At 45.7% G+C, this 26,271-nt stretch overlaps 11 non-coding genes across 11 annotated transcripts; all 11 read right to left on the reverse strand.

The window, feature by feature from the left end:
• Positions 1-1,264: 1,264 nt before the first annotated feature.
• Positions 1,265-1,456, reverse strand: LOC130327342 (U2 spliceosomal RNA). The gene has a single exon (XR_008871750.1). It is a non-coding gene; the product is annotated as a U2 spliceosomal RNA (small nuclear RNA).
• A 2,100-nt stretch (positions 1,457-3,556) lies between these two features.
• Positions 3,557-3,747, reverse strand: LOC130327335 (U2 spliceosomal RNA). Its single transcript, XR_008871744.1, has one exon. It is a non-coding gene; the product is annotated as a U2 spliceosomal RNA (small nuclear RNA).
• A 2,100-nt stretch (positions 3,748-5,847) lies between these two features.
• On the reverse strand, positions 5,848-6,038 carry LOC130327343 (U2 spliceosomal RNA). The gene has a single exon (XR_008871751.1). It is a non-coding gene; the product is annotated as a U2 spliceosomal RNA (small nuclear RNA).
• Positions 6,039-8,140: 2,102 nt separating this feature from the next.
• On the reverse strand, positions 8,141-8,331 carry LOC130327344 (U2 spliceosomal RNA). Its single transcript, XR_008871752.1, has one exon. It is a non-coding gene; the product is annotated as a U2 spliceosomal RNA (small nuclear RNA).
• A 2,098-nt stretch (positions 8,332-10,429) lies between these two features.
• Positions 10,430-10,620, reverse strand: LOC130327345 (U2 spliceosomal RNA). The gene has a single exon (XR_008871753.1). It is a non-coding gene; the product is annotated as a U2 spliceosomal RNA (small nuclear RNA).
• A 2,094-nt stretch (positions 10,621-12,714) lies between these two features.
• On the reverse strand, positions 12,715-12,905 carry LOC130327346 (U2 spliceosomal RNA). Its single transcript, XR_008871754.1, has one exon. It is a non-coding gene; the product is annotated as a U2 spliceosomal RNA (small nuclear RNA).
• Positions 12,906-14,997: 2,092 nt separating this feature from the next.
• On the reverse strand, positions 14,998-15,188 carry LOC130327336 (U2 spliceosomal RNA). Its single transcript, XR_008871745.1, has one exon. It is a non-coding gene; the product is annotated as a U2 spliceosomal RNA (small nuclear RNA).
• A 2,090-nt stretch (positions 15,189-17,278) lies between these two features.
• Positions 17,279-17,469, reverse strand: LOC130327337 (U2 spliceosomal RNA). The gene has a single exon (XR_008871746.1). It is a non-coding gene; the product is annotated as a U2 spliceosomal RNA (small nuclear RNA).
• A 2,091-nt stretch (positions 17,470-19,560) lies between these two features.
• On the reverse strand, positions 19,561-19,751 carry LOC130327338 (U2 spliceosomal RNA). Its single transcript, XR_008871747.1, has one exon. It is a non-coding gene; the product is annotated as a U2 spliceosomal RNA (small nuclear RNA).
• A 2,094-nt stretch (positions 19,752-21,845) lies between these two features.
• Positions 21,846-22,036, reverse strand: LOC130327340 (U2 spliceosomal RNA). The gene has a single exon (XR_008871748.1). It is a non-coding gene; the product is annotated as a U2 spliceosomal RNA (small nuclear RNA).
• Positions 22,037-24,127: 2,091 nt separating this feature from the next.
• Positions 24,128-24,318, reverse strand: LOC130327341 (U2 spliceosomal RNA). The gene has a single exon (XR_008871749.1). It is a non-coding gene; the product is annotated as a U2 spliceosomal RNA (small nuclear RNA).
• Positions 24,319-26,271: the final 1,953 nt, after the last annotated feature.

A 26,271-nucleotide genomic window follows, 5' to 3' on the forward strand; every position in this document is an offset into this window, starting at 1 on the left:
AATACGTTTATATCTATGTGTGTGTGTGCGCATATATATATATATATATATATATATATATATATATATATATATATATATATATATATATTTCTCCGCCGAAATCACTTTTAAACCCATTTCCACCTTTTTTTTCCCTTCTCTTCCTCTTACTTTTTTTTCACGTTTTTTTACGTTTTTCTCCTTTTCGCCTCTTTTCTGGGCGTATTATTCTTCTTTTTCTTCTTTTTTTTTCGTCTAATGCATACCCCATCAGTGCAGCAATGCTTATTCAATACCGCCAGCAGATGGAGACACTGGGGGATAATTTTCTAAGGATTTATACTGATTTTTCCTGTCTGAATTTGTCGCACAGAAAGTTGCAGGCCAAATATGTGTGACATTTCTGCGACTTTAGCTTCTAGAGCATTTTTACAACATTATACATAGGTGCTGAATACATAAAAAGCGACTGTTCAGCGACAGACAAGTCGCATCGGCTGAAAGTAGGCCAGAATGTCAGTCCATGTTGGAGCAGGTTTAGATACAGTCTAAAGCATAGATCTCAAAGTCTGTGCACAGAATTTAGCAAGGGCCTCGCACCTTCTGATGCATCAGGTAGGTGCACAATAGCATAGCCTAACCCTCTGTACTTTGGTCTATATTGATGCGGGACATAGACAGCCAGCTGATGACCAATCCATTAGTGCAATGGATGGCTGGAAGCATTTGTCTTTGCCTTTGCAATACCACAGAAGCAATGCATGGTCAATGTACAGCAATGACACACCTGTGTGAACAGCCAGGAGACCCCCCCCCCATGTTATGTTACATAGTTACATAGTTAGTACGGTCGAAAAAAGACATATGTCCATCACGTTCAACCAGGGAATTAAGGGGTAGGGGTGTGGCGCGATATTGGGGAAGGATGAGATTTTATATTTCTTCATAAGCATTAATCTTATTTTGTCAATTAGGAACATTCAGCACCCACCCGCTATCAAGGCAGCTGCCTATCATGTCATGCCCTACCTGCACAGGTGTGCTGGCTACTCAAATGATCCAATTAAGGAGGCCATTTAGTCAGCAGCAGCAGAAGTCCTGTGCCTGGACGCTCCAACAGGGGCCAGACACAAGCAGAAGCAGAAGCAGCAGAAGAAGCAGCAGCAGCACCACCTTTTGTTTTTTGGCTGCAGCAGCAGCAAGGCCCACAGGGCTGGCTAGCTGGCTAGCCAGCAAGCAGGTAGCAATGAAAGTAGGAATCTTTCTTTTTAACCCTGTAAGGGGGTGGTGCACTGTACCCGAAGATACTGCCATATCGGGTCAATGCATAGGGCGACGGAAGCAAGCTTCGAAATCGGCCCCCGTTCTCAAAAATCCATTTAATATATGGTCCCCAGATAGGGGACGTATCAGATATTAAACTGATAAGAACAGATACTACACTTGATCTTAGCCAAAAGGCCGAAGAAGCGATAACCGTGAAAGGGGCGGGCCCAACAAGGTCCCCTTCATGGGCACTATCACTGCTTGCTGTCAGGGAGGCTGCCAGACAATTTTCCATGCACACTCTGGGCTGGGGGGCAGTCAACCACCAGTACACACAGCAGAACCTAAACCCATACCATTATTGCTAAGCAGCAAGACAGGGGCCCATTGCACTCCCACGGGGCCTTTTTAAATGCAATCCATAACCCGGATTTGCCAGGAACCCTTCTTACTCCTCCTACTTGCATGTGACACTGGGCTTAGGATCTGCATAGGAAACACACTCACAAGCACACACCTACCTTTGTTGCCTGCAGATGCCTCCTTGGCTGTCCCCAAACGGTATCAAACCAACACCCACGGGAAGCTGTAAGCATAGAGGACATGCCTGCACCCCATTGGACTTACCTGTGTGGGTTAAATCCGGGTTATTTGACAACCTATGGCGGTGATGGTTCTGCTCAGGCAGAGCAGTGCTGATGCTCCTCATAAAGCTGTCGCTGCTGTGAAGGTTCTAGGTGACATCACAAATCCCTTTGGTTACATACACAACAAAGCTGGGTTGTTGTTGTTTACACTCTGCAAGGCTGTGGAAGTGAGTGACATCATAGCACTGTAGTTCTGAGGGTTCAAGATGGATGCAACAATCTCCTGTTGCTTCTATGAAGGCCGTAATAGACGACATCACCAAACAGCTCCATAGTCACATACACAGCAAAGGAGAGATGTTGTTTACACCTAGTGATGTCAGTGGTATTGAGTGACATCACAGCACAGTGCTAAGGCTCCTGGGCCTGGACACAGCAGCGCTGCAATATCTCAACGGAGAATACGTTTATATCTATGTGTGTGTGTGCGCATATATATATATATATATATATATATATATATATATATATATATATATATATATATTTCTCCGCCGAAATCACTTTTAAACCCATTTCCACCTTTTTTTCCCTTCTCTTCCTCTTACTTTTTTTTCACGTTTTTTTACGTTTTTCTCCTTTTCGCCTCTTTTCTGGGCGTATTATTCTTCTTTTTCTTCTTTTTTTTCGTCTAATGCATACCCCATCAGTGCAGCAATGCTTATTCAATACCGCCAGCAGATGGAGACACTGGGGGATAATTTTCTAAGGATTTATACTGATTTTTCCTGTCTGAATTTGTCGCACAGAAAGTTGCAGGCCAAATATGTGTGACATTTCTGCGACTTTAGCTTCTAGAGCATTTTTACAACATTATACATAGGTGCTGAATACATAAAAAGCGACTGTTCAGCGACAGGACAAGTCGCATCGGCTGAAAGTAGGCCAGAATGTCAGTCCATGTTGGAGCAGGTTTAGATACAGTCTAAAGCATAGATCTCAAAGTCTGTGCACAGAATTTAGCAAGGGCCTCGCACCTTCTGATGCATCAGGTAGGTGCACAATAGCATAGCCTAACCCTCTGTACTTTGGTCTATATTGATGCGGGACATAGACAGCCAGCTGATGACCAATCCATTAGTGCAATGGATGGCTGGAAGCATTTGTCTTTGCCTTTGCAATACCACAGAAGCAATGCATGGTCAATGTACAGCAATGACACACCTGTGTGAACAGCCAGGAGACCCCCCCCCCATGTTATGTTACATAGTTACATAGTTAGTACGGTCGAAAAAAGACATATGTCCATCACGTTCAACCAGGGAATTAAGGGGTAGGGGTGTGGCGCGATATTGGGGAAGGGATGAGATTTTATATTTCTTCATAAGCATTAATCTTATTTTGTCAATTAGGAACATTCAGCACCCACCCGCTATCAAGGCAGCTGCCTATCATGTCATGCCCTACCTGCACAGGTGTGCTGGCTACTCAAATGATCCAATTAAGGAGGCCATTTAGTCAGCAGCAGCAGAAGTCCTGTGCCTGGACGCTCCAACAGGGGCCAGACACAAGCAGAAGCAGAAGCAGCAGAAGAAGCAGCAGCAGCACCACCTTTTGTTTTTTGGCTGCAGCAGCAGCAAGGCCCACAGGGCTGGCTAGCTGGCTAGCCAGCAAGCAGGTAGCAATGAAAGTAGGAATCTTTCTTTTTAACCCTGTAAGGGGGGTGGTGCACTGTACCCGAAGATACTGCCATATCGGGTCAATGCATAGGGCGACGGAAGCAAGCTTCGAAATCGGCCCCCGTTCTCAAAAATCCATTTAATATATGGTCCCCAGATAGGGGACGTATCAGATATTAAACTGATAAGAACAGATACTACACTTGATCTTAGCCAAAAGGCCGAGAAGCGATAACCGTGAAAGGGGCGGGCCCAACAAGGTCCCCTTCATGGGCACTATCACTGCTTGCTGTCAGGGAGGCTGCCAGACAATTTTCCATGCACACTCTGGGCTGGGGGGCAGTCAACCACCAGTACACACAGCAGAACCTAAACCCATACCATTATTGCTAAGCAGCAAGACAGGGGCCCATTGCACTCCCACGGGGCCTTTTTAAATGCAATCCATAACCCGGATTTGCCAGGAACCCTTCTTACTCCTCCTACTTGCATGTGACACTGGGCTTAGGATCTGCATAGGAAACACACTCACAAGCACACACCTACCTTTGTTGCCTGCAGATGCCTCCTTGGCTGTCCCCAAACGGTATCAAACCAACACCCACGGGAAGCTGTAAGCATAGAGGACATGCCTGCACCCCATTGGACTTACCTGTGTGGGTTAAATCCGGGTTATTTGACAACCTATGGCGGTGATGGTTCTGCTCAGGCAGAGCAGTGCTGATGCTCCTCATAAAGCTGTCGCTGCTGTGAAGGTTCTAGGTGACATCACAAATCCCTTTGGTTACATACACAACAAAGCTGGGTTGTTGTTGTTTACACTCTGCAAGGCCTGTGGAAGTGAGTGACATCATAGCACTGTAGTTCTGAGGGTTCAAGATGGATGCAACAATCTCCTGTTGCTTCTATGAAGGCCGTAATAGACGACATCACCAAACAGCTCCATAGTCACATACACAGCAAAGGAGAGATGTTGTTTACACCTAGTGATGTCAGTGGTATTGAGTGACATCACAGCACAGTGCTAAGGCTCCTGGGCCTGGACACAGCAGCGGCTGCAATATCTCAACGGAGAATACGTTTATATCTATGTGTGTGTGTGCGCATATATATATATATATATATATATATATATATATATATATATATATATATATATATTTCTCCGCCGAAATCACTTTTAAACCCATTTCCACCTTTTTTTCCCTTCTCTTCCTCTTACTTTTTTTTCACGTTTTTTTACGTTTTTCTCCTTTTCGCCTCTTTTCTGGGCGTATTATTCTTCTTTTTCTTCTTTTTTTTCGTCTAATGCATACCCCATCAGTGCAGCAATGCTTATTCAATACCGCCAGCAGATGGAGACACTGGGGGATAATTTTCTAAGGATTTATACTGATTTTTCCTGTCTGAATTTGTCGCACAGAAAGTTGCAGGCCAAATATGTGTGACATTTCTGCGACTTTAGCTTCTAGAGCATTTTTACAACATTATACATAGGTGCTGAATACATAAAAAGCGACTGTTCAGCGACAGACAAGTCGCATCGGCTGAAAGTAGGCCAGAATGTCAGTCCATGTTGGAGCAGGTTTAGATACAGTCTAAAGCATAGATCTCAAAGTCTGTGCACAGAATTTAGCAAGGGCCTCGCACCTTCTGATGCATCAGGTAGGTGCACAATAGCATAGCCTAACCCTCTGTACTTTGGTCTATATTGATGCGGGACATAGACAGCCAGCTGATGACCAATCCATTAGTGCAATGGATGGCTGGAAGCATTTGTCTTTGCCTTTGCAATACCACAGAAGCAATGCATGGTCAATGTACAGCAATGACACACCTGTGTGAACAGCCAGGAGACCCCCCCCCCATGTTATGTTACATAGTTACATAGTTAGTACGGTCGAAAAAAGACATATGTCCATCACGTTCAACCAGGGAATTAAGGGGTAGGGGTGTGGCGCGATATTGGGGAAGGGATGAGATTTTATATTTCTTCATAAGCATTAATCTTATTTTGTCAATTAGGAACATTCAGCACCCACCCGCTATCAAGGCAGCTGCCTATCATGTCATGCCCTACCTGCACAGGTGTGCTGGCTACTCAAATGATCCAATTAAGGAGGCCATTTAGTCAGCAGCAGCAGAAGTCCTGTGCCTGGACGCTCCAACAGGGGCCAGACACAAGCAGAAGCAGAAGCAGCAGAAGAAGCAGCAGCAGCACCACCTTTTGTTTTTTGGCTGCAGCAGCAGCAAGGCCCACAGGGCTGGCTAGCTGGCTAGCCAGCAAGCAGGTAGCAATGAAAGTAGGAATCTTTCTTTTTAACCCTGTAAGGGGGTGGTGCACTGTACCCGAAGATACTGCCATATCGGGTCAATGCATAGGGCGACGGAAGCAAGCTTCGAAATCGGCCCCCGTTCTCAAAAATCCATTTAATATATGGTCCCCAGATAGGGGACGTATCAGATATTAAACTGATAAGAACAGATACTACACTTGATCTTAGCCAAAAGGCCGAGAAGCGATAACCGTGAAAGGGGCGGGCCCAACAAGGTCCCCTTCATGGGCACTATCACTGCTTGCTGTCAGGGAGGCTGCCAGACAATTTTCCATGCACACTCTGGGCTGGGGGGCAGTCAACCACCAGTACACACAGCAGAACCTAAACCCATACCATTATTGCTAAGCAGCAAGACAGGGGCCCATTGCACTCCCACGGGGCCTTTTTAAATGCAATCCATAACCCGGATTTGCCAGGAACCCTTCTTACTCCTCCTACTTGCATGTGACACTGGGCTTAGGATCTGCATAGGAAACACACTCACAAGCACACACCTACCTTTGTTGCCTGCAGATGCCTCCTTGGCTGTCCCCAAACGGTATCAAACCAACACCCACGGGAAGCTGTAAGCATAGAGGACATGCCTGCACCCCATTGGACTTACCTGTGTGGGTTAAATCCGGGTTATTTGACAACCTATGGCGGTGATGGTTCTGCTCAGGCAGAGCAGTGCTGATGCTCCTCATAAAGCTGTCGCTGCTGTGAAGGTTCTAGGTGACATCACAAATCCCTTTGGTTACATACACAACAAAGCTGGGTTGTTGTTGTTTACACTCTGCAAGGCCTGTGGAAGTGAGTGACATCATAGCACTGTAGTTCTGAGGGTTCAAGATGGATGCAACAATCTCCTGTTGCTTCTATGAAGGCCGTAATAGACGACATCACCAAACAGCTCCATAGTCACATACACAGCAAAGGAGAGATGTTGTTTACACCTAGTGATGTCAGTGGTATTGAGTGACATCACAGCACAGTGCTAAGGCTCCTGGGCCTGGACACAGCAGCGGCTGCAATATCTCAACGGAGAATACGTTTATATCTATGTGTGTGTGTGCGCATATATATATATATATATATATATATATATATATATATATATATATATATATATATATTTCTCCGCCGAAATCACTTTTAAACCCATTTCCACCTTTTTTTCCCTTCTCTTCCTCTTACTTTTTTTTCACGTTTTTTTACGTTTTTCTCCTTTTCGCCTCTTTTCTGGGCGTATTATTCTTCTTTTTCTTCTTTTTTTTCGTCTAATGCATACCCCATCAGTGCAGCAATGCTTATTCAATACCGCCAGCAGATGGAGACACTGGGGGATAATTTTCTAAGGATTTATACTGATTTTTCCTGTCTGAATTTGTCGCACAGAAAGTTGCAGGCCAAATATGTGTGACATTTCTGCGACTTTAGCTTCTAGAGCATTTTTACAACATTATACATAGGTGCTGAATACATAAAAAGCGACTGTTCAGCGACAGACAAGTCGCATCGGCTGAAAGTAGGCCAGAATGTCAGTCCATGTTGGAGCAGGTTTAGATACAGTCTAAAGCATAGATCTCAAAGTCTGTGCACAGAATTTAGCAAGGGCCTCGCACCTTCTGATGCATCAGGTAGGTGCACAATAGCATAGCCTAACCCTCTGTACTTTGGTCTATATTGATGCGGGACATAGACAGCCAGCTGATGACCAATCCATTAGTGCAATGGATGGCTGGAAGCATTTGTCTTTGCCTTTGCAATACCACAGAAGCAATGCATGGTCAATGTACAGCAATGACACACCTGTGTGAACAGCCAGGAGACCCCCCCCCCATGTTATGTTACATAGTTACATAGTTAGTACGGTCGAAAAAAGACATATGTCCATCACGTTCAACCAGGGAATTAAGGGGTAGGGGTGTGGCGCGATATTGGGGAAGGGATGAGATTTTATATTTCTTCATAAGCATTAATCTTATTTTGTCAATTAGGAACATTCAGCACCCACCCGCTATCAAGGCAGCTGCCTATCATGTCATGCCCTACCTGCACAGGTGTGCTGGCTACTCAAATGATCCAATTAAGGAGGCCATTTAGTCAGCAGCAGCAGAAGTCCTGTGCCTGGACGCTCCAACAGGGGCCAGACACAAGCAGAAGCAGAAGCAGCAGAAGAAGCAGCAGCAGCACCACCTTTTGTTTTTTGGCTGCAGCAGCAGCAAGGCCCACAGGGCTGGCTAGCTGGCTAGCCAGCAAGCAGGTAGCAATGAAAGTAGGAATCTTTCTTTTTAACCCTGTAAGGGGGTGGTGCACTGTACCCGAAGATACTGCCATATCGGGTCAATGCATAGGGCGACGGAAGCAAGCTTCGAAATCGGCCCCCGTTCTCAAAAATCCATTTAATATATGGTCCCCAGATAGGGGACGTATCAGATATTAAACTGATAAGAACAGATACTACACTTGATCTTAGCCAAAAGGCCGAGAAGCGATAACCGTGAAAGGGGCGGGCCCAACAAGGTCCCCTTCATGGGCACTATCACTGCTTGCTGTCAGGGAGGCTGCCAGACAATTTTCCATGCACACTCTGGGCTGGGGGGCAGTCAACCACCAGTACACACAGCAGAACCTAAACCCATACCATTATTGCTAAGCAGCAAGACAGGGGCCCATTGCACTCCCACGGGGCCTTTTTAAATGCAATCCATAACCCGGATTTGCCAGGAACCCTTCTTACTCCTCCTACTTGCATGTGACACTGGGCTTAGGATCTGCATAGGAAACACACTCACAAGCACACACCTACCTTTGTTGCCTGCAGATGCCTCCTTGGCTGTCCCCAAACGGTATCAAACCAACACCCACGGGAAGCTGTAAGCATAGAGGACATGCCTGCACCCCATTGGACTTACCTGTGTGGGTTAAATCCGGGTTATTTGACAACCTATGGCGGTGATGGTTCTGCTCAGGCAGAGCAGTGCTGATGCTCCTCATAAAGCTGTCGCTGCTGTGAAGGTTCTAGGTGACATCACAAATCCCTTTGGTTACATACACAACAAAGCTGGGTTGTTGTTGTTTACACTCTGCAAGGCCTGTGGAAGTGAGTGACATCATAGCACTGTAGTTCTGAGGGTTCAAGATGGATGCAACAATCTCCTGTTGCTTCTATGAAGGCCGTAATAGACGACATCACCAAACAGCTCCATAGTCACATACACAGCAAAGGAGAGATGTTGTTTACACCTAGTGATGTCAGTGGTATTGAGTGACATCACAGCACAGTGCTAAGGCTCCTGGGCCTGGACACAGCAGCGGCTGCAATATCTCAACGGAGAATACGTTTATATCTATGTGTGTGTGTGCGCATATATATATATATATATATATATATATATATATATATATATATATATATATATTTCTCCGCCGAAATCACTTTTAAACCCATTTCCACCTTTTTTTCCCTTCTCTTCCTCTTACTTTTTTTTCACGTTTTTTTACGTTTTTCTCCTTTTCGCCTCTTTTCTGGGCGTATTATTCTTCTTTTTCTTCTTTTTTTTCGTCTAATGCATACCCCATCAGTGCAGCAATGCTTATTCAATACCGCCAGCAGATGGAGACACTGGGGGATAATTTTCTAAGGATTTATACTGATTTTTCCTGTCTGAATTTGTCGCACAGAAAGTTGCAGGCCAAATATGTGTGACATTTCTGCGACTTTAGCTTCTAGAGCATTTTTACAACATTATACATAGGTGCTGAATACATAAAAAGCGACTGTTCAGCGACAGACAAGTCGCATCGGCTGAAAGTAGGCCAGAATGTCAGTCCATGTTGGAGCAGGTTTAGATACAGTCTAAAGCATAGATCTCAAAGTCTGTGCACAGAATTTAGCAAGGGCCTCGCACCTTCTGATGCATCAGGTAGGTGCACAATAGCATAGCCTAACCCTCTGTACTTTGGTCTATATTGATGCGGGACATAGACAGCCAGCTGATGACCAATCCATTAGTGCAATGGATGGCTGGAAGCATTTGTCTTTGCCTTTGCAATACCACAGAAGCAATGCATGGTCAATGTACAGCAATGACACACCTGTGTGAACAGCCAGGAGACCCCCCCCCCATGTTATGTTACATAGTTACATAGTTAGTACGGTCGAAAAAAGACATATGTCCATCACGTTCAACCAGGGAATTAAGGGGTAGGGGTGTGGCGCGATATTGGGGAAGGGATGAGATTTTATATTTCTTCATAAGCATTAATCTTATTTTGTCAATTAGGAACATTCAGCACCCACCCGCTATCAAGGCAGCTGCCTATCATGTCATGCCCTACCTGCACAGGTGTGCTGGCTACTCAAATGATCCAATTAAGGAGGCCATTTAGTCAGCAGCAGCAGAAGTCCTGTGCCTGGACGCTCCAACAGGGGCCAGACACAAGCAGAAGCAGAAGCAGCAGAAGAAGCAGCAGCAGCACCACCTTTTGTTTTTTGGCTGCAGCAGCAGCAAGGCCCACAGGGCTGGCTAGCTGGCTAGCCAGCAAGCAGGTAGCAATGAAAGTAGGAATCTTTCTTTTTAACCCTGTAAGGGGGTGGTGCACTGTACCCGAAGATACTGCCATATCGGGTCAATGCATAGGGCGACGGAAGCAAGCTTCGAAATCGGCCCCCGTTCTCAAAAATCCATTTAATATATGGTCCCCAGATAGGGGACGTATCAGATATTAAACTGATAAGAACAGATACTACACTTGATCTTAGCCAAAAGGCCGAGAAGCGATAACCGTGAAAGGGGCGGGCCCAACAAGGTCCCCTTCATGGGCACTATCACTGCTTGCTGTCAGGGAGGCTGCCAGACAATTTTCCATGCACACTCTGGGCTGGGGGGCAGTCAACCACCAGTACACACAGCAGAACCTAAACCCATACCATTATTGCTAAGCAGCAAGACAGGGGCCCATTGCACTCCCACGGGGCCTTTTTAAATGCAATCCATAACCCGGATTTGCCAGGAACCCTTCTTACTCCTCCTACTTGCATGTGACACTGGGCTTAGGATCTGCATAGGAAACACACTCACAAGCACACACCTACCTTTGTTGCCTGCAGATGCCTCCTTGGCTGTCCCCAAACGGTATCAAACCAACACCCACGGGAAGCTGTAAGCATAGAGGACATGCCTGCACCCCATTGGACTTACCTGTGTGGGTTAAATCCGGGTTATTTGACAACCTATGGCGGTGATGGTTCTGCTCAGGCAGAGCAGTGCTGATGCTCCTCATAAAGCTGTCGCTGCTGTGAAGGTTCTAGGTGACATCACAAATCCCTTTGGTTACATACACAACAAAGCTGGGTTGTTGTTGTTTACACTCTGCAAGGCCTGTGGAAGTGAGTGACATCATAGCACTGTAGTTCTGAGGGTTCAAGATGGATGCAACAATCTCCTGTTGCTTCTATGAAGGCCGTAATAGACGACATCACCAAACAGCTCCATAGTCACATACACAGCAAAGGAGAGATGTTGTTTACACCTAGTGATGTCAGTGGTATTGAGTGACATCACAGCACAGTGCTAAGGCTCCTGGGCCTGGACACAGCAGCGGCTGCAATATCTCAACGGAGAATACGTTTATATCTATGTGTGTGTGTGCGCATATATATATATATATATATATATATATATATATATATATATATATATATTTCTCCGCCGAAATCACTTTTAAACCCATTTCCACCTTTTTTTCCCTTCTCTTCCTCTTACTTTTTTTTCACGTTTTTTTACGTTTTTCTCCTTTTCGCCTCTTTTCTGGGCGTATTATTCTTCTTTTTCTTCTTTTTTTTCGTCTAATGCATACCCCATCAGTGCAGCAATGCTTATTCAATACCGCCAGCAGATGGAGACACTGGGGGATAATTTTCTAAGGATTTATACTGATTTTTCCTGTCTGAATTTGTCGCACAGAAAGTTGCAGGCCAAATATGTGTGACATTTCTGCGACTTTAGCTTCTAGAGCATTTTTACAACATTATACATAGGTGCTGAATACATAAAAAGCGACTGTTCAGCGACAGACAAGTCGCATCGGCTGAAAGTAGGCCAGAATGTCAGTCCATGTTGGAGCAGGTTTAGATACAGTCTAAAGCATAGATCTCAAAGTCTGTGCACAGAATTTAGCAAGGGCCTCGCACCTTCTGATGCATCAGGTAGGTGCACAATAGCATAGCCTAACCCTCTGTACTTTGGTCTATATTGATGCGGGACATAGACAGCCAGCTGATGACCAATCCATTAGTGCAATGGATGGCTGGAAGCATTTGTCTTTGCCTTTGCAATACCACAGAAGCAATGCATGGTCAATGTACAGCAATGACACACCTGTGTGAACAGCCAGGAGACCCCCCCCCCATGTTATGTTACATAGTTACATAGTTAGTACGGTCGAAAAAAGACATATGTCCATCACGTTCAACCAGGGAATTAAGGGGTAGGGGTGTGGCGCGATATTGGGGAAGGGATGAGATTTTATATTTCTTCATAAGCATTAATCTTATTTTGTCAATTAGGAACATTCAGCACCCACCCGCTATCAAGGCAGCTGCCTATCATGTCATGCCCTACCTGCACAGGTGTGCTGGCTACTCAAATGATCCAATTAAGGAGGCCATTTAGTCAGCAGCAGCAGAAGTCCTGTGCCTGGACGCTCCAACAGGGGCCAGACACAAGCAGAAGCAGAAGCAGCAGAAGAAGCAGCAGCAGCACCACCTTTTGTTTTTTGGCTGCAGCAGCAGCAAGGCCCACAGGGCTGGCTAGCTGGCTAGCCAGCAAGCAGGTAGCAATGAAAGTAGGAATCTTTCTTTTTAACCCTGTAAGGGGGTGGTGCACTGTACCCGAAGATACTGCCATATCGGGTCAATGCATAGGGCGACGGAAGCAAGCTTCGAAATCGGCCCCCGTTCTCAAAAATCCATTTAATATATGGTCCCCAGATAGGGGACGTATCAGATATTAAACTGATAAGAACAGATACTACACTTGATCTTAGCCAAAAGGCCGAGAAGCGATAACCGTGAAAGGGGCGGGCCCAACAAGGTCCCCTTCATGGGCACTATCACTGCTTGCTGTCAGGGAGGCTGCCAGACAATTTTCCATGCACACTCTGGGCTGGGGGGCAGTCAACCACCAGTACACACAGCAGAACCTAAACCCATACCATTATTGCTAAGCAGCAAGACAGGGGCCCATTGCACTCCCACGGGGCCTTTTTAAATGCAATCCATAACCCGGATTTGCCAGGAACCCTTCTTACTCCTCCTACTTGCATGTGACACTGGGCTTAGGATCTGCATAGGAAACACACTCACAAGCACACACCTACCTTTGTTGCCTGCAGATGCCTCCTTGGCTGTCCCCAAACGGTATCAAACCAACACCCACGGGAAGCTGTAAGCATAGAGGACATGCCTGCACCCCATTGGACTTACCTGTGTGGGTTAAATCCGGGTTATTTGACAACCTATGGCGGTGATGGTTCTGCTCAGGCAGAGCAGTGCTGATGCTCCTCATAAAGCTGTCGCTGCTGTGAAGGTTCTAGGTGACATCACAAATCCCTTTGGTTACATACACAACAAAGCTGGGTTGTTGTTGTTTACACTCTGCAAGGCCTGTGGAAGTGAGTGACATCATAGCACTGTAGTTCTGAGGGTTCAAGATGGATGCAACAATCTCCTGTTGCTTCTATGAAGGCCGTAATAGACGACATCACCAAACAGCTCCATAGTCACATACACAGCAAAGGAGAGATGTTGTTTACACCTAGTGATGTCAGTGGTATTGAGTGACATCACAGCACAGTGCTAAGGCTCCTGGGCCTGGACACAGCAGCGGCTGCAATATCTCAACGGAGAATACGTTTATATCTATGTGTGTGTGTGCGCATATATATATATATATATATATATATATATATATATATATATATATATTTCTCCGCCGAAATCACTTTTAAACCCATTTCCACCTTTTTTTCCCTTCTCTTCCTCTTACTTTTTTTTCACGTTTTTTTACGTTTTTCTCCTTTTCGCCTCTTTTCTGGGCGTATTATTCTTCTTTTTCTTCTTTTTTTTCGTCTAATGCATACCCCATCAGTGCAGCAATGCTTATTCAATACCGCCAGCAGATGGAGACACTGGGGGATAATTTTCTAAGGATTTATACTGATTTTTCCTGTCTGAATTTGTCGCACAGAAAGTTGCAGGCCAAATATGTGTGACATTTCTGCGACTTTAGCTTCTAGAGCATTTTTACAACATTATACATAGGTGCTGAATACATAAAAAGCGACTGTTCAGCGACAGACAAGTCGCATCGGCTGAAAGTAGGCCAGAATGTCAGTCCATGTTGGAGCAGGTTTAGATACAGTCTAAAGCATAGATCTCAAAGTCTGTGCACAGAATTTAGCAAGGGCCTCGCACCTTCTGATGCATCAGGTAGGTGCACAATAGCATAGCCTAACCCTCTGTACTTTGGTCTATATTGATGCGGGACATAGACAGCCAGCTGATGACCAATCCATTAGTGCAATGGATGGCTGGAAGCATTTGTCTTTGCCTTTGCAATACCACAGAAGCAATGCATGGTCAATGTACAGCAATGACACACCTGTGTGAACAGCCAGGAGACCCCCCCCCCATGTTATGTTACATAGTTACATAGTTAGTACGGTCGAAAAAAGACATATGTCCATCACGTTCAACCAGGGAATTAAGGGGTAGGGGTGTGGCGCGATATTGGGGAAGGGATGAGATTTTATATTTCTTCATAAGCATTAATCTTATTTTGTCAATTAGGAACATTCAGCACCCACCCGCTATCAAGGCAGCTGCCTATCATGTCATGCCCTACCTGCACAGGTGTGCTGGCTACTCAAATGATCCAATTAAGGAGGCCATTTAGTCAGCAGCAGCAGAAGTCCTGTGCCTGGACGCTCCAACAGGGGCCAGACACAAGCAGAAGCAGAAGCAGCAGAAGAAGCAGCAGCAGCACCACCTTTTGTTTTTTGGCTGCAGCAGCAGCAAGGCCCACAGGGCTGGCTAGCTGGCTAGCCAGCAAGCAGGTAGCAATGAAAGTAGGAATCTTTCTTTTTAACCCTGTAAGGGGGTGGTGCACTGTACCCGAAGATACTGCCATATCGGGTCAATGCATAGGGCGACGGAAGCAAGCTTCGAAATCGGCCCCCGTTCTCAAAAATCCATTTAATATATGGTCCCCAGATAGGGGACGTATCAGATATTAAACTGATAAGAACAGATACTACACTTGATCTTAGCCAAAAGGCCGAGAAGCGATAACCGTGAAAGGGGCGGGCCCAACAAGGTCCCCTTCATGGGCACTATCACTGCTTGCTGTCAGGGAGGCTGCCAGACAATTTTCCATGCACACTCTGGGCTGGGGGGCAGTCAACCACCAGTACACACAGCAGAACCTAAACCCATACCATTATTGCTAAGCAGCAAGACAGGGGCCCATTGCACTCCCACGGGGCCTTTTTAAATGCAATCCATAACCCGGATTTGCCAGGAACCCTTCTTACTCCTCCTACTTGCATGTGACACTGGGCTTAGGATCTGCATAGGAAACACACTCACAAGCACACACCTACCTTTGTTGCCTGCAGATGCCTCCTTGGCTGTCCCCAAACGGTATCAAACCAACACCCACGGGAAGCTGTAAGCATAGAGGACATGCCTGCACCCCATTGGACTTACCTGTGTGGGTTAAATCCGGGTTATTTGACAACCTATGGCGGTGATGGTTCTGCTCAGGCAGAGCAGTGCTGATGCTCCTCATAAAGCTGTCGCTGCTGTGAAGGTTCTAGGTGACATCACAAATCCCTTTGGTTACATACACAACAAAGCTGGGTTGTTGTTGTTTACACTCTGCAAGGCCTGTGGAAGTGAGTGACATCATAGCACTGTAGTTCTGAGGGTTCAAGATGGATGCAACAATCTCCTGTTGCTTCTATGAAGGCCGTAATAGACGACATCACCAAACAGCTCCATAGTCACATACACAGCAAAGGAGAGATGTTGTTTACACCTAGTGATGTCAGTGGTATTGAGTGACATCACAGCACAGTGCTAAGGCTCCTGGGCCTGGACACAGCAGCGGCTGCAATATCTCAACGGAGAATACGTTTATATCTATGTGTGTGTGTGCGCATATATATATATATATATATATATATATATATATATATATATATATTTCTCCGCCGAAATCACTTTTAAACCCATTTCCACCTTTTTTTCCCTTCTCTTCCTCTTACTTTTTTTTCACGTTTTTTTACGTTTTTCCCCTTTTCGCCTCTTTTCTGGGCGTATTATTCTTCTTTTTCTTCTTTTTTTTCGTCTAATGCATACCCCATCAGTGCAGCAATGCTTATTCAATACCGCCAGCAGATGGAGACACTGGGGGATAATTTTCTAAGGATTTATACTGATTTTTCCTGTCTGAATTTGTCGCACAGAAAGTTGCAGGCCAAATATGTGTGACATTTCTGCGACTTTAGCTTCTAGAGCATTTTTACAACATTATACATAGGTGCTGAATACATAAAAAGCGACTGTTCAGCGACAGACAAGTCGCATCGGCTGAAAGTAGGCCAGAATGTCAGTCCATGTTGGAGCAGGTTTAGATACAGTCTAAAGCATAGATCTCAAAGTCTGTGCACAGAATTTAGCAAGGGCCTCGCACCTTCTGATGCATCAGGTAGGTGCACAATAGCATAGCCTAACCCTCTGTACTTTGGTCTATATTGATGCGGGACATAGACAGCCAGCTGATGACCAATCCATTAGTGCAATGGATGGCTGGAAGCATTTGTCTTTGCCTTTGCAATACCACAGAAGCAATGCATGGTCAATGTACAGCAATGACACACCTGTGTGAACAGCCAGGAGACCCCCCCCCCATGTTATGTTACATAGTTACATAGTTAGTACGGTCGAAAAAAGACATATGTCCATCACGTTCAACCAGGGAATTAAGGGGTAGGGGTGTGGCGCGATATTGGGGAAGGGATGAGATTTTATATTTCTTCATAAGCATTAATCTTATTTTGTCAATTAGGAACATTCAGCACCCACCCGCTATCAAGGCAGCTGCCTATCATGTCATGCCCTACCTGCACAGGTGTGCTGGCTACTCAAATGATCCAATTAAGGAGGCCATTTAGTCAGCAGCAGCAGAAGTCCTGTGCCTGGACGCTCCAACAGGGGCCAGACACAAGCAGAAGCAGAAGCAGCAGAAGAAGCAGCAGCAGCACCACCTTTTGTTTTTTGGCTGCAGCAGCAGCAAGGCCCACAGGGCTGGCTAGCTGGCTAGCCAGCAAGCAGGTAGCAATGAAAGTAGGAATCTTTCTTTTTAACCCTGTAAGGGGGTGGTGCACTGTACCCGAAGATACTGCCATATCGGGTCAATGCATAGGGCGACGGAAGCAAGCTTCGAAATCGGCCCCCGTTCTCAAAAATCCATTTAATATATGGTCCCCAGATAGGGGACGTATCAGATATTAAACTGATAAGAACAGATACTACACTTGATCTTAGCCAAAAGGCCGAGAAGCGATAACCGTGAAAGGGGCGGGCCCAACAAGGTCCCCTTCATGGGCACTATCACTGCTTGCTGTCAGGGAGGCTGCCAGACAATTTTCCATGCACACTCTGGGCTGGGGGGCAGTCAACCACCAGTACACACAGCAGAACCTAAACCCATACCATTATTGCTAAGCAGCAAGACAGGGGCCCATTGCACTCCCACGGGGCCTTTTTAAATGCAATCCATAACCCGGATTTGCCAGGAACCCTTCTTACTCCTCCTACTTGCATGTGACACTGGGCTTAGGATCTGCATAGGAAACACACTCACAAGCACACACCTACCTTTGTTGCCTGCAGATGCCTCCTTGGCTGTCCCCAAACGGTATCAAACCAACACCCACGGGAAGCTGTAAGCATAGAGGACATGCCTGCACCCCATTGGACTTACCTGTGTGGGTTAAATCCGGGTTATTTGACAACCTATGGCGGTGATGGTTCTGCTCAGGCAGAGCAGTGCTGATGCTCCTCATAAAGCTGTCGCTGCTGTGAAGGTTCTAGGTGACATCACAAATCCCTTTGGTTACATACACAACAAAGCTGGGTTGTTGTTGTTTACACTCTGCAAGGCCTGTGGAAGTGAGTGACATCATAGCACTGTAGTTCTGAGGGTTCAAGATGGATGCAACAATCTCCTGTTGCTTCTATGAAGGCCGTAATAGACGACATCACCAAACAGCTCCATAGTCACATACACAGCAAAGGAGAGATGTTGTTTACACCTAGTGATGTCAGTGGTATTGAGTGACATCACAGCACAGTGCTAAGGCTCCTGGGCCTGGACACAGCAGCGGCTGCAATATCTCAACGGAGAATACGTTTATATCTATGTGTGTGTGTGCGCATATATATATATATATATATATATATATATATATATATATATATATTTCTCCGCCGAAATCACTTTTAAACCCATTTCCACCTTTTTTTCCCTTCTCTTCCTCTTACTTTTTTTTCACGTTTTTTTACGTTTTTCTCCTTTTCGCCTCTTTTCTGGGCGTATTATTCTTCTTTTTCTTCTTTTTTTTCGTCTAATGCATACCCCATCAGTGCAGCAATGCTTATTCAATACCGCCAGCAGATGGAGACACTGGGGGATAATTTTCTAAGGATTTATACTGATTTTTCCTGTCTGAATTTGTCGCACAGAAAGTTGCAGGCCAAATATGTGTGACATTTCTGCGACTTTAGCTTCTAGAGCATTTTTACAACATTATACATAGGTGCTGAATACATAAAAAGCGACTGTTCAGCGACAGACAAGTCGCATCGGCTGAAAGTAGGCCAGAATGTCAGTCCATGTTGGAGCAGGTTTAGATACAGTCTAAAGCATAGATCTCAAAGTCTGTGCACAGAATTTAGCAAGGGCCTCGCACCTTCTGATGCATCAGGTAGGTGCACAATAGCATAGCCTAACCCTCTGTACTTTGGTCTATATTGATGCGGGACATAGACAGCCAGCTGATGACCAATCCATTAGTGCAATGGATGGCTGGAAGCATTTGTCTTTGCCTTTGCAATACCACAGAAGCAATGCATGGTCAATGTACAGCAATGACACACCTGTGTGAACAGCCAGGAGACCCCCCCCCCCATGTTATGTTACATAGTTACATAGTTAGTACGGTCGAAAAAAGACATATGTCCATCACGTTCAACCAGGGAATTAAGGGGTAGGGGTGTGGCGCGATATTGGGGAAGGGATGAGATTTTATATTTCTTCATAAGCATTAATCTTATTTTGTCAATTAGGAACATTCAGCACCCACCCGCTATCAAGGCAGCTGCCTATCATGTCATGCCCTACCTGCACAGGTGTGCTGGCTACTCAAATGATCCAATTAAGGAGGCCATTTAGTCAGCAGCAGCAGAAGTCCTGTGCCTGGACGCTCCAACAGGGGCCAGACACAAGCAGAAGCAGAAGCAGCAGAAGAAGCAGCAGCAGCACCACCTTTTGTTTTTTGGCTGCAGCAGCAGCAAGGCCCACAGGGCTGGCTAGCTGGCTAGCCAGCAAGCAGGTAGCAATGAAAGTAGGAATCTTTCTTTTTAACCCTGTAAGGGGGTGGTGCACTGTACCCGAAGATACTGCCATATCGGGTCAATGCATAGGGCGACGGAAGCAAGCTTCGAAATCGGCCCCCGTTCTCAAAAATCCATTTAATATATGGTCCCCAGATAGGGGACGTATCAGATATTAAACTGATAAGAACAGATACTACACTTGATCTTAGCCAAAAGGCCGAGAAGCGATAACCGTGAAAGGGGCGGGCCCAACAAGGTCCCCTTCATGGGCACTATCACTGCTTGCTGTCAGGGAGGCTGCCAGACAATTTTCCATGCACACTCTGGGCTGGGGGGCAGTCAACCACCAGTACACACAGCAGAACCTAAACCCATACCATTATTGCTAAGCAGCAAGACAGGGGCCCATTGCACTCCCACGGGGCCTTTTTAAATGCAATCCATAACCCGGATTTGCCAGGAACCCTTCTTACTCCTCCTACTTGCATGTGACACTGGGCTTAGGATCTGCATAGGAAACACACTCACAAGCACACACCTACCTTTGTTGCCTGCAGATGCCTCCTTGGCTGTCCCCAAACGGTATCAAACCAACACCCACGGGAAGCTGTAAGCATAGAGGACATGCCTGCACCCCATTGGACTTACCTGTGTGGGTTAAATCCGGGTTATTTGACAACCTATGGCGGTGATGGTTCTGCTCAGGCAGAGCAGTGCTGATGCTCCTCATAAAGCTGTCGCTGCTGTGAAGGTTCTAGGTGACATCACAAATCCCTTTGGTTACATACACAACAAAGCTGGGTTGTTGTTGTTTACACTCTGCAAGGCCTGTGGAAGTGAGTGACATCATAGCACTGTAGTTCTGAGGGTTCAAGATGGATGCAACAATCTCCTGTTGCTTCTATGAAGGCCGTAATAGACGACATCACCAAACAGCTCCATAGTCACATACACAGCAAAGGAGAGATGTTGTTTACACCTAGTGATGTCAGTGGTATTGAGTGACATCACAGCACAGTGCTAAGGCTCCTGGGCCTGGACACAGCAGCGGCTGCAATATCTCAACGGAGAATACGTTTATATCTATGTGTGTGTGTGCGCATATATATATATATATATATATATATATATATATATATATATATATATATTTCTCCGCCGAAATCACTTTTAAACCCATTTCCACCTTTTTTTCCCTTCTCTTCCTCTTACTTTTTTTTCACGTTTTTTTACGTTTTTCTCCTTTTCGCCTCTTTTCTGGGCGTATTATTCTTCTTTTTCTTCTTTTTTTTCGTCTAATGCATACCCCATCAGTGCAGCAATGCTTATTCAATACCGCCAGCAGATGGAGACACTGGGGGATAATTTTCTAAGGATTTATACTGATTTTTCCTGTCTGAATTTGTCGCACAGAAAGTTGCAGGCCAAATATGTGTGACATTTCTGCGACTTTAGCTTCTAGAGCATTTTTACAACATTATACATAGGTGCTGAATACATAAAAAGCGACTGTTCAGCGACAGACAAGTCGCATCGGCTGAAAGTAGGCCAGAATGTCAGTCCATGTTGGAGCAGGTTTAGATACAGTCTAAAGCATAGATCTCAAAGTCTGTGCACAGAATTTAGCAAGGGCCTCGCACCTTCTGATGCATCAGGTAGGTGCACAATAGCATAGCCTAACCCTCTGTACTTTGGTCTATATTGATGCGGGACATAGACAGCCAGCTGATGACCAATCCATTAGTGCAATGGATGGCTGGAAGCATTTGTCTTTGCCTTTGCAATACCACAGAAGCAATGCATGGTCAATGTACAGCAATGACACACCTGTGTGAACAGCCAGGAGACCCCCCCCCCATGTTATGTTACATAGTTACATAGTTAGTACGGTCGAAAAAAGACATATGTCCATCACGTTCAACCAGGGAATTAAGGGGTAGGGGTGTGGCGCGATATTGGGGAAGGGATGAGATTTTATATTTCTTCATAAGCATTAATCTTATTTTGTCAATTAGGAACATTCAGCACCCACCCGCTATCAAGGCAGCTGCCTATCATGTCATGCCCTACCTGCACAGGTGTGCTGGCTACTCAAATGATCCAATTAAGGAGGCCATTTAGTCAGCAGCAGCAGAAGTCCTGTGCCTGGACGCTCCAACAGGGGCCAGACACAAGCAGAAGCAGAAGCAGCAGAAGAAGCAGCAGCAGCACCACCTTTTGTTTTTTGGCTGCAGCAGCAGCAAGGCCCACAGGGCTGGCTAGCTGGCTAGCCAGCAAGCAGGTAGCAATGAAAGTAGGAATCTTTCTTTTTAACCCTGTAAGGGGGTGGTGCACTGTACCCGAAGATACTGCCATATCGGGTCAATGCATAGGGCGACGGAAGCAAGCTTCGAAATCGGCCCCCGTTCTCAAAAATCCATTTAATATATGGTCCCCAGATAGGGGACGTATCAGATATTAAACTGATAAGAACAGATACTACACTTGATCTTAGCCAAAAGGCCGAGAAGCGATAACCGTGAAAGGGGCGGGCCCAACAAGGTCCCCTTCATGGGCACTATCACTGCTTGCTGTCAGGGAGGCTGCCAGACAATTTTCCATGCACACTCTGGGCTGGGGGGCAGTCAACCACCAGTACACACAGCAGAACCTAAACCCATACCATTATTGCTAAGCAGCAAGACAGGGGCCCATTGCACTCCCACGGGGCCTTTTTAAATGCAATCCATAACCCGGATTTGCCAGGAACCCTTCTTACTCCTCCTACTTGCATGTGACACTGGGCTTAGGATCTGCATAGGAAACACACTCACAAGCACACACCTACCTTTGTTGCCTGCAGATGCCTCCTTGGCTGTCCCCAAACGGTATCAAACCAACACCCACGGGAAGCTGTAAGCATAGAGGACATGCCTGCACCCCATTGGACTTACCTGTGTGGGTTAAATCCGGGTTATTTGACAACCTATGGCGGTGATGGTTCTGCTCAGGCAGAGCAGTGCTGATGCTCCTCATAAAGCTGTCGCTGCTGTGAAGGTTCTAGGTGACATCACAAATCCCTTTGGTTACATACACAACAAAGCTGGGTTGTTGTTGTTTACACTCTGCAAGGCCTGTGGAAGTGAGTGACATCATAGCACTGTAGTTCTGAGGGTTCAAGATGGATGCAACAATCTCCTGTTGCTTCTATGAAGGCCGTAATAGACGACATCACCAAACAGCTCCATAGTCACATACACAGCAAAGGAGAGATGTTGTTTACACCTAGTGATGTCAGTGGTATTGAGTGACATCACAGCACAGTGCTAAGGCTCCTGGGCCTGGACACAGCAGCGGCTGCAATATCTCAACGGAGAATACGTTTATATCTATGTGTGTGTGTGCGCATATATATATATATATATATATATATATATATATATATATATATATTTCTCCGCCGAAATCACTTTTAAACCCATTTCCACCTTTTTTTCCCTTCTCTTCCTCTTACTTTTTTTTCACGTTTTTTTACGTTTTTCTCCTTTTCGCCTCTTTTCTGGGCGTATTATTCTTCTTTTTCTTCTTTTTTTTCGTCTAATGCATACCCCATCAGTGCAGCAATGCTTATTCAATACCGCCAGCAGATGGAGACACTGGGGGATAATTTTCTAAGGATTTATACTGATTTTTCCTGTCTGAATTTGTCGCACAGAAAGTTGCAGGCCAAATATGTGTGACATTTCTGCGACTTTAGCTTCTAGAGCATTTTTACAACATTATACATAGGTGCTGAATACATAAAAAGCGACTGTTCAGCGACAGACAAGTCGCATCGGCTGAAAGTAGGCCAGAATGTCAGTCCATGTTGGAGCAGGTTTAGATACAGTCTAAAGCATAGATCTCAAAGTCTGTGCACAGAATTTAGCAAGGGCCTCGCACCTTCTGATGCATCAGGTAGGTGCACAATAGCATAGCCTAACCCTCTGTACTTTGGTCTATATTGATGCGGGACATAGACAGCCAGCTGATGACCAATCCATTAGTGCAATGGATGGCTGGAAGCATTTGTCTTTGCCTTTGCAATACCACAGAAGCAATGCATGGTCAATGTACAGCAATGACACACCTGTGTGAACAGCCAGGAGACCCCCCCCCCATGTTATGTTACATAGTTACATAGTTAGTACGGTCGAAAAAAGACATATGTCCATCACGTTCAACCAGGGAATTAAGGGGTAGGGGTGTGGCGCGATATTGGGGAAGGGATGAGATTTTATATTTCTTCATAAGCATTAATCTTATTTTGTCAATTAGGAACATTCAGCACCCACCCGCTATCAAGGCAGCTGCCTATCATGTCATGCCCTACCTGCACAGGTGTGCTGGCTACTCAAATGATCCAATTAAGGAGGCCATTTAGTCAGCAGCAGCAGAAGTCCTGTGCCTGGACGCTCCAACAGGGGCCAGACACAAGCAGAAGCAGAAGCAGCAGAAGAAGCAGCAGCAGCACCACCTTTTGTTTTTTGGCTGCAGCAGCAGCAAGGCCCACAGGGCTGGCTAGCTGGCTAGCCAGCAAGCAGGTAGCAATGAAAGTAGGAATCTTTCTTTTTAACCCTGTAAGGGGGGTGGTGCACTGTACCCGAAGATACTGCCATATCGGGTCAATGCATAGGGCGACGGAAGCAAGCTTCGAAATCGGCCCCCGTTCTCAAAAATCCATTTAATATATGGTCCCCAGATAGGGGACGTATCAGATATTAAACTGATAAGAACAGATACTACACTTGATCTTAGCCAAAAGGCCGAGAAGCGATAACCGTGAAAGGGGCGGGCCCAACAAGGTCCCCTTCATGGGCACTATCACTGCTTGCTGTCAGGGAGGCTGCCAGACAATTTTCCATGCACACTCTGGGCTGGGGGGCAGTCAACCACCAGTACACACAGCAGAACCTAAACCCATACCATTATTGCTAAGCAGCAAGACAGGGGCCCATTGCACTCCCACGGGGCCTTTTTAAATGCAATCCATAACCCGGATTTGCCAGGAACCCTTCTTACTCCTCCTACTTGCATGTGACACTGGGCTTAGGATCTGCATAGGAAACACACTCACAAGCACACACCTACCTTTGTTGCCTGCAGATGCCTCCTTGGCTGTCCCCAAACGGTATCAAACCAACACCCACGGGAAGCTGTAAGCATAGAGGACATGCCTGCACCCCATTGGACTTACCTGTGTGGGTTAAATCCGGGTTATTTGACAACCTATGGCGGTGATGGTTCTGCTCAGGCAGAGCAGTGCTGATGCTCCTCATAAAGCTGTCGCTGCTGTGAAGGTTCTAGGTGACATCACAAATCCCTTTGGTTACATACACAACAAAGCTGGGTTGTTGTTGTTTACACTCTGCAAGGCCTGTGGAAGTGAGTGACATCATAGCACTGTAGTTCTGAGGGTTCAAGATGGATGCAACAATCTCCTGTTGCTTCTATGAAGGCCGTAATAGACGACATCACCAAACAGCTCCATAGTCACATACACAGCAAAGGAGAGATGTTGTTTACACCTAGTGATGTCAGTGGTATTGAGTGACATCACAGCACAGTGCTAAGGCTCCTGGGCCTGGACACAGCAGCGGCTGCAATATCTCAACGGAGAATACGTTTATATCTATGTGTGTGTGTGCGCATATATATATATATATATATATATATATATATATATATATATATATATTTCTCCGCCGAAATCACTTTTAAACCCATTTCCACCTTTTTTTCCCTTCTCTTCCTCTTACTTTTTTTTCACGTTTTTTTACGTTTTTCTCCTTTTCGCCTCTTTTCTGGGCGTATTATTCTTCTTTTTCTTCTTTTTTTTCGTCTAATGCATACCCCATCAGTGCAGCAATGCTTATTCAATACCGCCAGCAGATGGAGACACTGGGGGATAATTTTCTAAGGATTTATACTGATTTTTCCTGTCTGAATTTGTCGCACAGAAAGTTGCAGGCCAAATATGTGTGACATTTCTGCGACTTTAGCTTCTAGAGCATTTTTACAACATTATACATAGGTGCTGAATACATAAAAAGCGACTGTTCAGCGACAGACAAGTCGCATCGGCTGAAAGTAGGCCAGAATGTCAGTCCATGTTGGAGCAGGTTTAGATACAGTCTAAAGCATAGATCTCAAAGTCTGTGCACAGAATTTAGCAAGGGCCTCGCACCTTCTGATGCATCAGGTAGGTGCACAATAGCATAGCCTAACCCTCTGTACTTTGGTCTATATTGATGCGGGACATAGACAGCCAGCTGATGACCAATCCATTAGTGCAATGGATGGCTGGAAGCATTTGTCTTTGCCTTTGCAATACCACAGAAGCAATGCATGGTCAATGTACAGCAATGACACACCTGTGTGAACAGCCAGGAGACCCCCCCCCCATGTTATGTTACATAGTTACATAGTTAGTACGGTCGAAAAAAGACATATGTCCATCACGTTCAACCAGGGAATTAAGGGGTAGGGGTGTGGCGCGATATTGGGGAAGGGATGAGATTTTATATTTCTTCATAAGCATTAATCTTATTTTGTCAATTAGGAACATTCAGCACCCACCCGCTATCAAGGCAGCTGCCTATCATGTCATGCCCTACCTGCACAGGTGTGCTGGCTACTCAAATGATCCAATTAAGGAGGCCATTTAGTCAGCAGCAGCAGAAGTCCTGTGCCTGGACGCTCCAACAGGGGCCAGACACAAGCAGAAGCAG

The sequence above is a fragment of the Hyla sarda genome, unplaced genomic scaffold, assembly GCF_029499605.1.
Source record: "Hyla sarda isolate aHylSar1 unplaced genomic scaffold, aHylSar1.hap1 scaffold_2976, whole genome shotgun sequence".
Lineage (NCBI taxonomy): Eukaryota > Metazoa > Chordata > Amphibia > Anura > Hylidae > Hyla > Hyla sarda.